The sequence below is a fragment of the Erpetoichthys calabaricus genome, chromosome 12, assembly GCF_900747795.2.
Source record: "Erpetoichthys calabaricus chromosome 12, fErpCal1.3, whole genome shotgun sequence".
NCBI lineage: Eukaryota > Metazoa > Chordata > Cladistia > Polypteriformes > Polypteridae > Erpetoichthys > Erpetoichthys calabaricus.
Window position 1 is genome coordinate 83,040,745 of NC_041405.2, and position 13,257 is coordinate 83,054,001.

Genomic DNA, 13,257 nt, shown 5'->3' on the forward strand with positions numbered 1-13,257 from the left:
TTCCAAAATATACCAAAATGCCTTACAGGGGAGATAAAACTGTGAAAACTCATGTTTGCAAAGACAATCTCAAACTCCAACCTTTATACATTAAGATTTTATTTAAAAAAATAGAAAAAATAACAAAAATGGTCAAACTAGCAAAAAGGGCGTGTCTAAAAGGCAATCCCAAGCAAACAAATCCTAAAACACAATCCAAAAGCGGAATCTGAGAAGAGAACAGAAAAATTTAAAAGAACCAATAAAATCCAAACAAAAAACAATACTTAAAATATGGCTTCAAACAATGACAATTTTCAACTTTTGTGTTTCACTTCTGACTAGAATAAATAGCCAGAAGGTAGACCCAGCAATCGCAACATCAGGATGGTCCTGGCTCCTAAAGCTCCATCCACAAACCAAAGGGAATGGAGACAAACATAAGGGGCAGAACATAACTAATAAATGATATGTGAAACTAACATAAATAACATAAAAAACATAAAAATAGCAACTCAAAATTAAGAAAAACAACAAAAAAACATGAAATACTTGTAAATTCAAACTGAAACATAACAATGTAATTGTAGGTAGTTAGCAGAACAGGCAAAACAGCATACTTCATGGCTAAATATGAATCAGTAAATTTGTGTTATTTGGTTTTTTGAAGGAAAGTTTATTAGTATAACCCCTAACATGTGACGAATTCAATGAAAGCAAATATTGAAGTATATATTGAAATATTCAAATGGTACATTATTAAATGTAATGCAGTGTCTCAGCCACAATTAACTGTCTATAGGCAATTGTCCAATTCTGGATTTGTATACAGGTATAAGCAATAACAAAGTTTGATAACTTATATAAGACACATTGAAAATAGCACAACAAAGGTTATAAGATCATGGATTAATACAAAACTGATAAGCTTGCTTTCACACAGGAGGTTTGGACAAATGTGAAAAAGGAGGCGGAGACTTAGACATTTAAATCATCAATAGTTTGTGACATTTGAAATTTGAAACAATTTAACTCACCTGTTTGAATTTTACTAATTTTTATGTTTTTTAAGCAGATATTGATGCAAATATTAATATAACAATAGGAAATGTTACAAATGCAACAGAGTGACTAGCCAACAAAGCAAATTTTAAAAGAATGTTGTTACAAAAACAGCTTTCAAGAGGTTACTTAAAACAAAATATCCTAAATTATCTTGGAATTCACTAACTCGACAATAAAGATAGACTAATATTTGAATTTGTATCTTTAGTATTGATTTTAAGCAGCTTTTTTTAGTTATTGGAGGGAAATGTCAATTGTCTAATTTAATTACATGCATCTATATATATAATTCACTAAGCCGGGAGACAAGTAGCCACCCATGGAAAGCACGCCGGAAGGGGCGTGGATTCACTAAACCGCCGACAAGTAAGACGCCAATGGCGCACGCAGGAAGGAGGCACGCCCACCAACTCTTAGACCATTGGATACGACGAAAAAATCACAGAGCCACGCCCACCAACTCAGACGCGACGCCTCGGAAAACATGCCGTCATTTCTGTTTGTCTGTGCCACAGTCCACTTGCAGCTTTGAGCCACGTTGACTTTTCATTAGTCAACCTCAGTGGAACCTTGGTTCACACAGAGGCAGCGCCAGAGAGAGACAGAGGCACACACAGGCAGCGCGAGAGAGAGAGCCGCGCACACACAGGCAGCGCCAGAGAGACAGAGGCACACACAGAGGCAGCGCCAGAGAGAGACAGAGGCACACACACAGGCAGTGAGAGAGAGAGAGCCGCGCACACACAGTCAGCGCCAGAGAGAGACAAAGGCACATATATGCAGCGCGAGAGAGCCACGCACACACAGGCAACGCCAGAGAGAGACAGAGGCACACATATGCAGCGCGAGAGAGAGAGCCGCGCACACACACACACAGAGGCAGCGCCACAGAGAGACAGAGGCACACACAGGCAGCGCAAGAGAGAGCTCCGCAATCCTTTAAAACTGAAGTTAAAACACAATGAAGGAAGCAGTCTTTAAAAACCAATAAGCCCTGCACCTCTTTTTCATTAGCGTCTCACCTGCTTCAGGCCCTGCAACAGTCGAGACACTCTCTCTGCAGCTGAACTTCTCTGTGCCTGACTCCACTACTGTCAGTTGCCTGATTAAAAATGGCCTTTTGAAGGGGAGCTATGGACCCGCTATACCACAGGAACACATTGCCTTCGAGCCTGCTCTCGCTCACTCTAACGTACCGGCTTTCTCTCTCTCCTCACTCGCTCACACACTGCACAGGGGAGAAATGCCCGCAGCACGAGTCTACCCGGAAACTGTTTCAGCCACACTTCCACGCCCCTCGCTACACTGTGAGTGCGATGATTATTTATTTAAAAATGGGCTTTTGAAGGGGAGCTTTGGACCCGCTATACCACAGGATCACCTGTGACATTGCCTTCACATTGTTTTCCTTTTATTTATGATCCTGTTGAGCAGATCAGACACCCAGGCAAACAACACTGAATAATCAATAGCTGCAACCACTTTGCCCGCCCCAACTCCTCACCTGAGTCGGTTTTGTCTGTGTTCAGCAGTGTTTCCCAAACTCGGTCCTGGTGAACCCCTGTGGATGCAGGGTTTTGTTCCAACCAGATTCCTAATCATTAATGCCGGTGAAACTCATCCGGGATAAGTCGGTTTTTCAAACGCAGACATGTAGCACATTAGTCTAGCAGACTAGCTGGATGTAAAAATGTCATTGACGAAACTGTTGCTCTCAAACTTCGCAACATGGCTGTTGGCTTTGTTTGCCAACATTGGGATAATGTCAGCGACGTGGTCACAAACTGCAACAACTCACCACACAAGGACGACCTGTCTCTCGAGGCATACACAGTGCCGGAAGACAACCATGGGATACGCAGAAAACAGCCATGTCAGTCAACGCAGATCAGACACCCAGGGAAACAACACTGAATAATCAATAGCTGCAACTACTTTGCCCGCCCCCACTCCTCACGTGAGTCGGTTTCGTCTGTGTTCAGCAGTGTTTGCCAAACTCGGTCCTGGTGAACCCCTGTGGCTGCAGGGTTTTGTTCCAACCAGATTCCTAATCATTAATGCCGGTGAAACTCATCCGGGATAAGTCGGTTTTTCAAACGCAGACGTGTAGCAGATTAGTCTAGCAGGATGTAATAATCCGAGATGAATGCGCGCCCTCGCGCTGAGTGAAAAGCCAATATATATTGAGTCTACAAAACATGATCAGCAAGTCTTTGATAGGCTGCAACAAAATGAACGGACGCATTTTTTTCACACAAGCTGGGTGGGTGGATGTTAGTTAATTAGTTACTCGAAGGATTTCAAGATTTAATATACACAAGCGGTAACACTGTAAAAGCGGCCCAAACCAGAAAAAACGGCTGGCAAAAAGTGGCTGACAAATTAAACGCGTGTGCATTGTACTTACTGAAAGCAGTGTTACGGATTTTGCAAATGTTCATTTTTTTTCCCTCTGTTTAAAAAACATTAAAAAAGCAGCGTGATTATGCGGCGTATACTACGCCGCGAGTTGGTATGCAGCGTGTAAAACAGTTTGTCGCGGATAATTTGCCTTTTACTTTAAGACGAAGACAATTTCCTGTTAGACTTGCCTTTGCGATGACAATTAATAAGGCACAGGGCCAAACTTTCAAAAACATGGCTAGCGGGTCATACGCTCGCACTGATTATGTCCCTGCCCTTTGTACGCCCCCCCTCGGTACTACCATGGTCGGATGACTTGATGGATTATATATAGAAAAGCAGCCAAAACCGCAAACAACAATGAAAAGTCTACGTGACTCACACGTGCATATGGACTGTGCAAAGAGGAAAATGACTCAGGTGACGAGTTGGGGGTGGGCACATGAAATGTTACTTTTCTTGGTGATTTATTACATTTCCGATTTTTCAAATGTTAATTTTCTCCCTGTGCTTAAAAATCATTAAAAAAGCGGCCTGATTATGCGGCGTATGGTACGCCGCCGGTTGGCTAGTATCTTAGAAAACAATCAGGTAGTCCATGATGATATCATTCTTTATAAACCCTATGCTAAAAATCTCACACAACTTATTACATCCCTCACTTGCCATTGCACTGGGGAATCCCCATGTCTATTACAAATTATATTTAAGCTCTCTGTTCAATTTTGACATTTATTAATGATAATACTAGTTTACTTATATGATATGTCTATAACTACTTGATGTGTATACCAGTATTTTAAAGCTGCTGTTACTATTAGTATTTATATATTTTATATTCTATTAATGAAAACTACAATATTGTTCACTTGAATAATGGAGGTACTTTTAATTAAATAAAAGAGATTTCTGTTTTTGCCATAGAATCAAATAGGCATTTGATATTGCTAAATTTCACTGGCATTGGTGTTGAATACAAAAATCATGACATCCCTATTGGGCACCCCGACACCACTGCCCAGTACCCAATCACCCTCAGGACTTTTACTGTCCCGCTATTTCCTATGTACCCTAATGATAGCACCCTGCCTTCCAGTAAATATAAGATTCCTTAATGATGCTCTGAAATGCTACTGTCTGACCCCATTAACCAGTGGTATTTACATTTAGCTACTTTATAAATGGTAAATACTGAAAGTTTATTACATGTTCTTAGTGCTCAAATATTCAATTAAATAGCTTCATTCTCAGCTTTCCTCACCATATCTGATAACATATATTTAATGTTTAAAAATGAAACAGTATTTTATTACTTAAACAACTCCTATCCAATTTCAGTTATTAAAGCTACAAAGGCTTGACATATTTAGATCAGTACAACAAAGCAGTCTTTTAAAATATTTCTAAAGGTTTTCTGACAATAAGGTTGTTCTGCATTAAAGACTTTACAGTTTGTCAAGAAGGGAGAAAGACAGATAAAGCGTGAGTGCATGCCAGAGTAAAAGTCTAGGTAGGCGTAATTACAAAAATGTGCCACCCAAGTCACTGTGTGCTATGAAAAGTTTCTGGTGAAAAAGAGAAAAAAAAACCCATTATTTAAATAACTGTTAGGAGAATGGTTTCACCGTCACATTGGTTGCATTAAGGATGACTGTTCATTTTTTCTAAAGATATCAAAGGGTTTCAACATTCAAGGCCAGCTAGTAAATTCAATATGAAGCTGTGACAAAGTGCTAAACATGGCTTAAAGACATTCAGACAAATACATTAATTTATTCTGGGCTTTATATAAAATCAAATAATGCTAATATTATTTTTATTGGGTAACAGATTTCATTATGAACTCCATACCAAGGTTATTGCAGTGTTGAAATAAACTTTTTTATGTAATTATTTTATGACATAAACTCTTCTTTACATATGGAATGCAACCTTGAAATTTTCAGTCCTACTTATTAGTCACAGGCAAGTACTCATTTAACTTATTTCAAGACCATAATAAGAAAAACATTTAGGAAAGCAATATCAGTTTATTACAAGATCATAAAGAACCATAGCCTGTCGCAGCAGCAGTAGTTTCAGGATATTGACTAACTGTGGATGGGACACCTACATGTCTACTAGGCTAATTTAGAGTGGTTAGTCAGCATAACTTGCATGTCTTTGTAATGTTGCAGGAAAATCTATGAAGACAGAGAATGTGCAGATTTCACACAGATAGTGACTGGGTCATGATTTAAACACAGGACTTTGAAGCTATGAGGCAGCATTGGTAATCACTACACCATGCTACTTCAGGAAAAAAAAACCCAAAAAACTAACGAAACAACCATAATTTTTGTAAGCCTTTTTTGATTTTAGTGCCTTGTGAAGCCAAATCCTATTATGACAGTGTCAGGTGCATTTGAGAAACTCACCAAATACACACAAATGCTCAATTATATCAGGTGGATTTACAGTCACTTATTAATGTGACTATACATGTCTTTGTGATGGGGGATGAAAGTGGAGTACTTGAAGAAAGCTCACAAAATTTCAGAGAGAACTTGCAAAGTCCACATAGACAGTGGCAAACCTCAAAACCGAATCCAGGTTTTGAGGCCAAAATGCAAATCACTATGCATCCTACTTCCCTGTGCCTAAAATGTCCTTCTTATTTCCTCCAATCAATTCATCAGAAAGGTTTCCATACAAGCAAACTGTTGATGATTAGTAATGTCAGTAACATACTTATTTTCACATTTCTGCTCTCTTTAATTTATAACTAAACTGTAACAGGGCTGTATGTTCATTTATTTAAGAAATATAGTCACAGTTCTAAACCACAAATGAGATTTGTTCTGTTCTATATAAAATAAATGTGTTGTATTGCTTGGATACCTCATTCTTGAATTTAATTTGTTAATCTTCCTTTTAACTTTAAGTCAATTATTCCTATTATTTCCTTTTCATTCAGGGTGCCTTGTATATGAAGATTATATGCTCCATCTGTGTTTCCCCCTTAATTAAAAAAAAGAAATTAGATTGATTAATGTAAATTTGAGAAATGTGTGATTATGTCCTGTTATGGACTGGTGTTCAATATTAGGTTTGTACGTTCCTTGTTCCTCATGACTCTAAGGATAAGCCAGCATTTTCTAAAAATCTGTAATGGAACAGGTTCAGAGTAGAAGAATTACCCATACACCTATTCATCTAGTTTTCATACTGTACATAGGAGACCAACATGAACAGCCGTTCAACATATGGGTGTTAGTTCTAAGGGATGCATGAGTGCCTTTCCATTATTCACAGTAATGAGTTCGCTGTCTGGTCCCTCAGAATGGGAATCAGTGTCAGGTCCTCAAAACCAGAATGACAGAGACAGATGCCTTCAGCACATTGACACAAGCAATCTCACAAGTGTCATTCCTTGGGAGAGTCCTCTTTTTTGTGAAAGAGCAAAGCCTCTCATACTTTTCCTAAATGTTGTATATATATTCATTAGCAGATGGGGACAGATTCCTGTTTTGCTTGGTGGTTTATGATACTTTAGGGCACCTTCATTTTCAATGTATATTTTCCATTCTTATATTGTAGGGTAAGTTGTTGTCTCAGTGTTTTAAAAATGTTTAGTGCTTTTTACTGGAGAAGTCCATTTGGAAATCCTTTGCATTTTATAATTAAACACTCTCCATGTAGCGTTGATGGAAATATTTGCTTTTGCAGACACAGAAGTGTGCATTTTCCCTCAAATAGATTGATGGGAAGGAGTTGTTACATGCATAACTTACAGGAGAGAGGTTTGCTTTGTAAATGTCTTCTTTATTCTATATGTAATTATTGAAGGATGCTATTTTATATTCCCTAGAGCAGTGGTCCCCAACCTTTTTGACAGCAAGGACCACTTTATTAGATGCAAATTTTTCCACGGACCGGTCTTGGGGGGGGGGGGGGGGGGGGGTGGGTTGGTGGGGGGGGGGGCAGTTTTATATACAATTTACATAACATTTCTATTATTATTAAAGTTATTAAGCAGTTCGCATACGTTTGCAATCTGAGATTTTTCTTCTTTTTTTGCATATAACAAAGACATATGCTTTACATTTGCCATTCCAACAGATTGCACATCACAAACATTAACACTGCAATCTTTTTTTCGTGTCTGCCGTTTCTATAGGAGGGTGACAATGAGTTAAATTCCAATGGATGTTTTTCAAATGTTGACAAGCAATAAGCAAAAGGAATCAATGAAAACCACAGACAACAAAAACAGCAAAAAAAAAAAAAAAACAGTACGAAGAAAGTTCGAAGAAAGAGATTTTTTTACAATGTTTCTGTTTGGGGATCGTTGTGCAAACGTGCACAACTGAGCTGCGACCACAGATCTAACTGCTCTGTGGATGATTCGTTCAAGCATTTCAAGCTCACTTCGTTGTAATGAAAGCATCTGTTGAATGTACTTCGTAGTAACGTGATTTCTATAGACTCGTGTCATATGGGGAAACTGTCGGGACCGCAACAATACTTTGTTGTAATACTCTCTCACCTCGGTCTCTCTCCTCTCTCTGCGCCGCTGCAAAGCCCCGCCCGCCAAGCATTCTGAAAAGTCTGAGTGAGTCGCCGTTGCCGGCAGTTCTCTCGCGGCCCGGCTGTCAGACGGCTGCGGACCGGTAGTGGGCCGTGGACCGGGGGTTGGGGACCCCTGCCCTAGAGTATTTCTTAAACCATTTGCATCCATTGAACTACCTGCTTCAACTTAATCATACTGTCCTCTCAATCTATCCTAGGAATCAAATTCCAGCTGCTAAGTTTGGCATTGTGGCACAGTAGTTAGTGCTACTGCATCTCACCTCCAGAAGACTGTGTTTCAGTCCTAGCCTGGTCATCTTTGTGTGGAGTTTACATATTTTACCTATATATTACTGAGCTTTTAGAGAAGCACTTGGGTTTTCCTCTCACTGTTACTCTACATTGGTCTGGTACAATATGTGTGTGTTAGTGAGCTAGTCCCATGATGGATTGGCACACACTCAGGATTGGTTGCTGCCTTTCACAGATACTGCACACTATATGGGCAAAAAGAAGAAATGACAACTGTTTTGTGAGATGCACTTTGTTAAGGGTTTTATTAGTAGGGCTAAAGTTGACATGCTGCTTTGTTGAACTTCATAGTATATTGAACAATTTCAGGTACAGTAAATAACTGAGCTTTTACACTATTTTGCTTTAAAAAGACTACCTTTGAAAGATAGACATACGTTGGCCTGAAAACTTGAAAGAAATTTAAGATGTACAATACTTGTACACCTGATGAAGTCTCCAGTTTCTGTACCAGCTAAGGTAAATTGGTGAAACATCACCTAAGTTTCCTTATCCCTTTCTAGAAAGGCCTGTAATGGTTCTTTAGAGAAAAAAGGCATCCGAAAACAGAATGATATCTAAAGGGTATCAGTCACTATCTTGTACAAGGTAATCAATTCATCTTATAGTAACAAATTGGGACCACAAGACATAAAAAAATTATTGTTAAACTTTAACTCGTTTGAGTTTTAAGTGTCAAAGTATAGTTTCATGGCACAAAGAAAAAGAACAGAGACAAAAAAACATGACTACCAAGTAAATATTTATGAACAGATGCATTTTGTAGTGTTGTACTCTTAACAAAGAGTTTTATCATAATTCTTACAGGGAAATGTGCTACATAAAATAATTATCAAGAGGGCAAGGCATTGACACAGAAAATACTCCACCATTTACTTCCAATCTTCACAAATCAGATAAACAGAAACCATTGCTGCTTGACTGCTAATCATTATTTCATACCCAACTGCAACAGGATTAGAACAGAATCCCTTGACATTTCCCTCCATATTGCATCAAGGTGCCAAACCCTAATATCTTACCAGTAGTGCTACCTGTCTAAGATGGGTTGATATTTAAGTAATTAAAGTAGACCCCAGCATTAACTTTTGCAGTGCAGCATGCAGTGCATATGGCTTTATTATATGACATTTGGTATGAGATTCGTAAAAGCAGTGTAAATATTTGTTTGTGCCATCTTTTGGAATGATAGAGACATTGCAATGGGTTGGACACACAAACACATATTATTTTAAGTTGGATACTTCACACAAGAATCTCCTCTATCTAAACTTCCATCCCATATCAGTGTACTTTCTACCCCACTAACATCTCATCTTCACAATACACCATATCACAATAAACAACTATTGCCATTCATTAGTGTAACTTTAATATTAAAAGGTATAGTTAGTATTTTTAGAAACCCCAGAACACAGCAAGAGGAAACTGTGAATCTATGTTTTATAAATGATTGATTCATTGCATGAAACTAATCTGATAGAGGACTGGTTTTCTTTCATTTCTTAAATATAAAACAGCTGTAACATCGTTATAAATTTTTAAAGGCAAATGGCTCTCTGATGTCGGTTATGTAAGGTATATTCTACTTTTAAATACAACTTTATTTATTAATACAACTATAAAACCTAGCAATGGACAAGTAAAGGAAAGTTGAGTGCCTGGAGGAAACCTTCTAGATCTGGAAAGAACTAGCAAACAAACAGATGGCAACCCATTCATTATTGAAATCAAAGTGTTCCTTTCATCCTACTGTCTAGTTTTCATTCTTGTGTAAATTCAACATATCAATTATTACTTTATGTGAAACCTTTCCCAGTATAAATGTACATTTCTCTTGCATCCAATGATCCTGAGATAGGTTTCTGCCCATGAAACCCTGAGTTGGATGAAGCAAGTTTTAGTTTGTTATATGTTATTTGATTACAAACTTCATGTGAACGGTGTCTTAAAGCAGGAGGCTTAAATATGCAGCAATGAGGTTTGAAGCCTGACTCCTTAAGCCAGACTGACCATTCTACTAAGCTCCTGATTCTTCACAGAACTGAGCCACTGCTGTCATCACATCACATAATTAGTGGTTGTTATGAAACATCTACGGGATGGGTGCTTTAATTTTTATGCCTTTACATGTACATCTTCACTCTAGACACTTTTTCAAAGTTTCATTTTTAGCTGTCAGAGGCACAATATAAAAGAAATATTGAATGATTTTGATAAAACCATTATTTCTACAGGCATATTAGTATAAGGCTGAGTCTGTAAGCTCTGCCACCATTAGTGGGAGGTTATAGATTTTTATTCCAGAATTGAACAACACTTTGCTAGCATTAGCCATGTTTTTAAATTTAATGCACTTTAATAAGCCTCCACTCGATGAGGGTATTTGTGATTTCTTTCCTCATTTGTTCATCATTTGTTCAATAATTTAGCGAAAAAGCATCCTAACAATTACTTTGTTTTCGTCTGGTAGGTTTTTTCTTTTTGGATAATTTCTTCTTTACTTCTCCGCTGAATAGTGGAAAGCAGGTGGTGTCTGAACTGATGGTGCGAGGTTAGGGGAAACATCTGATGGGGAGTGAAGCCGTGGCGTTACAGCACACCCTTTTCAAGTCTGTTCAGGCAATTTTCTAAAAGGTGCTCCAGTTATTCAGAAAGAATAACTGAAATGGTTTGCTGTGCTATGAATATGAAATCTAGTTTTTTACACCATTTTTAATAACAGTGTACTTTACCTGATTAGACTAATCTTCATTCAGTCAATCACAATACTTTAATGCCTTCACAGAAAACACTATGATGACAGCCTTACAAAAGAAATTACAGCACTATATTACTGTAGAAAAAAATCCAAAGTATATATGAACAATATATAACATCATAAATATGCTTGTGCTGTTCAGAATGGGGGATCAAGAACTTGATTGCTATAGACCACTGTGAGTGTAATGTGGTTAAAATGGTGGGACAAATCAAAACAAAAAGAAAAGAAAACTGAGAGCTCCACATGAAATTACTACTTCCTTCTTAAAATTAGATAAATACATCAATGCTTAACACTAGGAGGACTTTGAGAAAGCAGTTTACAAACAAACAAGATTATAATACTAATCAACTGAAAATGGTTCCTGTGGTGTTTGTATAGTTGTCTGCAAGTTCTATAACAAGATTGTTTAAATACAAAGATCAGAATGTGATATCATCCTCATGGGTATCCAAACAGTTGCCTCCTGTTAAAACACTAAACACACAAAATACTTTGAAGACACAAATGGGGACCTGCACTAACAATGCAGTACTGCAGTACTAGATGACACTTTCCATGAAATGTTCAGTACTTAATGTTATTTTTTCACACTAGACTGGCAAGTTTTTATTTACCACACCAAGGTATCAGACCCAGCATAGGTCCTTCCTATCATGCTGTCTTCCTCTCACCATGATAGCATCACTACTTAATGCCTCCCCTACCCGCAAATCAATTGGAATCCATAGCAGTGCTTCTAATAGAGTTAACAGCAGTTAATATTGTAAAAAAATGAATAAAAAGTTCTCTTCATCATAGTGAAAATATGTTGTATTTATTTTCAGGAAAAACATTTTGCTCAAACAGGCAGCTTGAGTTTGCAAAGACCAGAGTGTAAGCATAAATGACGCTTTATAAATTTGAAGGATTCCACATGAACTATGGAGGGAGAAGAACAGCTGTGAACACATTAACATTCCACTGCTTTGTGGTAGATGTTTGTTATGGTAAGTACACTGTACCGAGTAAAGCAGAGGCATTCATTTTTTCTTGTTATGAATATAAATTACTTTCATTTTTATTGTATATGACTATTTCCTTTACACATGTTAGATAGCTATTTGCAGTGTCTTTGAAAATAAGCACCTGGATTGATGAAGCATGAGACGAGGCTAATCGAATTGTATTTTGAACCCCCACAAACCCATCATAATAGCATACTATGTTGTAGAAGACAAACCCCTCCAACTCAAGTGTCATTCAACTTCAGGAAGAGTGTATTGTTGTTTTCTATAAGAAACCCTAAAATGTATAGTATAAAAGAGGATTGGTAGATAACCAACAATTAGCAAAATCTTTAGAGGAGCACCTGGACAGAATTCAGACTTGGTCAGATATGAGAAGATCAGTTATAATGTAAATAAATATAATGTTTTACATACCAGAGGTAAAAAAACACCTACACAATGAGGGATCTGAAACTTGAAAGTACAGTTTGTAAAAAAGACTTGGGGGTTGTGGTGGATTATGAAAATACAGAAGTACTTCATGAACAAAAATGACTATGGAGGTTATGTCTAAGTAATAAGGCTTCATTTTGAACATTGTGTGCACTTTGTTGTCCTTATTACAATATATATATATATATATATATATATATGGAAGAGAAGGTCTGTGATACGGTTTGCATATTTGCAGTTGGAGATCCACGAAGGGAGAAAAAACGAATCACGTATCAAAAAATAGTTTTATTCCTGAGCTTTCAACCCCTATCAGGGGTCTTCATCAGAGGATAATGCTTAGACTTACAAGAATCAAAGGCAATATATAGCAACACATTCAGTGGGGGGGGGGGGGGGGGGGGGGGGGTGGGGGTGGAGGTGACATATATATGTGTGCATATATACACACATTCAACTGGGACAACGTAAAAGTAAAATTTAAGGCCAGTACAAAAAGTGCCAGAGAGTTGGCCGAGTCTTGGCTATCAGATGAAAACGCCATCAACAGACACTTGGACATAAATCCTGCATATGCCAACTTAAGAAGGACATGTACACAATAATTAAACTATACAACCCCCACCCCCCTTGATCATACTGACTTAGTCACCTCCACCCACCCCCCCATCCCCCCCCCCACTGAATGTGTTGCTATATATTGCCTTTCATTCTTGTAAGTCTAAGCATTATCCTCTGATG